This window comes from Clavelina lepadiformis, unplaced genomic scaffold (assembly GCF_947623445.1).
Source record: "Clavelina lepadiformis unplaced genomic scaffold, kaClaLepa1.1 scaffold_192, whole genome shotgun sequence".
In the NCBI taxonomy this organism is placed as follows: domain Eukaryota; kingdom Metazoa; phylum Chordata; class Ascidiacea; order Aplousobranchia; family Clavelinidae; genus Clavelina; species Clavelina lepadiformis.
In genome coordinates, this window is record NW_027508297.1 from 20001 (window position 1) to 22500 (window position 2500).

At 49.9% G+C, this 2500-nt stretch overlaps 1 non-coding gene across 1 annotated transcript in view; it reads right to left on the reverse strand.

The window, feature by feature from the left end:
• The window catches only part of LOC143472974 (small subunit ribosomal RNA), a 1808-nt gene extending 551 nt beyond the window's left edge, over positions 1–1257 (reverse strand). Inside the window, exon 1 of the ribosomal RNA XR_013120276.1 lies at positions 1–1257. This exon is cut by the window's left edge and continues 551 nt beyond it. This is a non-coding gene — a ribosomal RNA (small subunit ribosomal RNA).
• Positions 1258–2500: the final 1243 nt, after the last annotated feature.

Here is a 2500-nt window from a genome sequence, read left to right on the forward strand (position 1 = left end):
AGAAAGAGCTCTCAATCTGTCAATCCTCACTGTGTCCGGGCCGGGTGAGATTTCCCGTGTTGAGTCAAATTAAGCCGCAGGCTCCACTCCTGGTGGTGCCCTTCCGTCAATTCCTTTAAGTTTCAGCTTTGCAACCATACTTCCCCCGGAACCCAAAGACTTTGGTTTCCCGAAAGCTGCCGGAGAGGTCGTCAAAGTAACGCCCCCCGATCGCTAGTTGGCATCGTTTATAGTCAGAACTAGGACGGTATCTGATCGTCTTCGAACCTCTGACTTTCGCTCTTGATTAAAGAAAACATTCTTGGCAAATGCTTTCGCAGTTGTTCGTCTTGCGCCGATCCAAGAATTTCACCTCTAGCGGCACAGTACGAATGCCCCCGTCCGTCCCTCTTAATCATTACCTCGCGCTCCGAAAACCAACAAAATAGAACCGAGGTCCTATTCCATTATTCCATGCACCATTATTCAGGCGAACCGCCTGCTTTGAACACTCTAATTTTTTCAAAGTAAACGTTCCGGCCGCCGCCAACACTCAGTCAAGAGCACCGACGGTGAACCGAAGGTGAGGCCGGGCACGCCAGTACACGCCTTGCGACGGACCGACGGCCCGAGCCCAAAATCCAACTACGAGCTTTTTAACCGCAACAACTTAAATATACACTTTTGGAGCTGGAATTACCGCGGCTGCTGGCACCAGACTTGCCCTCCAATGGATACTCGTTAAAAGTTTTAGAGTGTACTCATTCCAATTACAGGGCCTCGTTAGAGTCCTGCATTGTTATTTTTCGTCACTACCTCCCCGCGTCGGGAATGGGTAATTTGCGCGCCTGCTGCCTTCCTTGGAAGTGGTAGCCGTTTCTCAGGCTCCCTCTCCGGAATCGAACCCTGATTCCCCGTCACCCGTAAGAACCTCGGTAGGCAGATACCGTACCGACGAAAGTTGATAGGGCAGACACTTGAATGATTTGTCGCCGGTGCAAGACCGTGCGATCCGCAAAGTTATCCAGAGTCACCAACGAGCACGGGCCGAGGCCCGGTCGGTTTTTGGTCTGATAAATGCACGCCTCCGTGAGTCGGCGCTTTTCGCATGTATTAGCTCTAGAATTACCACAGTTATCCAAGTAACACGTACGATCAAATGAACCATAACTGATTTAATGAGCCATTCGCAGTTTCACTGTACGAGAGCTCGTACTTACACTTGCATGGCTTAATCTTTGAGACAAGCATATGACTACTGGCAGGATCAACCAGGTAGCTATTCGCAGCAAACGAGGCTGCTGCGGGACGACGGGCGCCCCGCGTTTCTTTTCACACGTTCTCCGTGTACATCGCTACTCAAACACTACGCTCGCGGCTTGCACGAGCTCCGAAAACCGTCGATTCCGGACGCTGCCCGGCGATTCGAGTGCAATACTCGCGCCGAGGCACGCCGATAGCTTGCCACTGGATCCGACAGACCGCTCAAAACCCCGGCTAAGCATGGGCGACCGCGCGAACAGCATTACATCTGCCCATCGTGCCCGACGCCAACCGAGATCGATTCTGCTTCGATTCGCACTCGCGCGCGCATTCGCTCACACGACTGCCTGCTCCCTCATAGTAGTCACAGAATCCTGCATCGCCATGGTACCCCAGAACGGCCTCGGGATCGCGCGACCTCGCGGCCGGATTTGGAGTTTGGGAAGGTGCGTGGCCGCTTGCCGTGGCCGCCGAACCGCGCCCCGGCCGGGCACTGCGCGCAACTCGAACGTTTGGACTCTGAAAATATTTCCCAACGTTTGGACTTTAACTTTTTGTCGAGACTTGAAAAAATTTCAGAGTCCAAACATCGACCCGCGGCAAAAACTTTTCCGAGGTCGAAAAATCCGCGCTCGGTCAAGAGAATATGCGCGGCCTGGGCGTTTGGACTCTAACATTTTTTGGAGTGGATGGGAAAAATTTTCAGAGTCCAAAACACCGACCCGCGCGTGATGCTCTCCCGAGTTCGGAAAATCCGCGCCAGGTGAAAGCTATGCGCGCGACCTGGTCGTTTGGACTCTAAAAAATGTTCAAGTCTCATCACACCAACAAAAAGTTAAAGTCCAAACACCGACTCGCGGCTAAAGCTCTTCCGACTTGGGAAAATCCGCGGCGGGTGAGGGCTATCCGCGCGACCTGGGCGTTTGGACTTAACATTTTTTTGGTGTGAATCGACTTGAAAAAATTTCGAAGTCAAAAGTCTATAAAATTAATCTAATGCCATACAGTGTCAAAGTGCACAATTTTAATCGATATAATCATAACAATATATGTCATACAACAAAATCATCAAATAATCGTCAAGCAGCATTGCAAAGCTACGTGAGTCAATGCAAGGCAATGACAACGTATTTATCAATTAAAGTTATTGTTAAATTATAAAATAAAATTAAATTAAATTAAATTGAAGAGCTCAATTACGCCAATGTAACAGAGTGTCATACAAAATATATTGAATCACACACGTCCAAACGCTAAA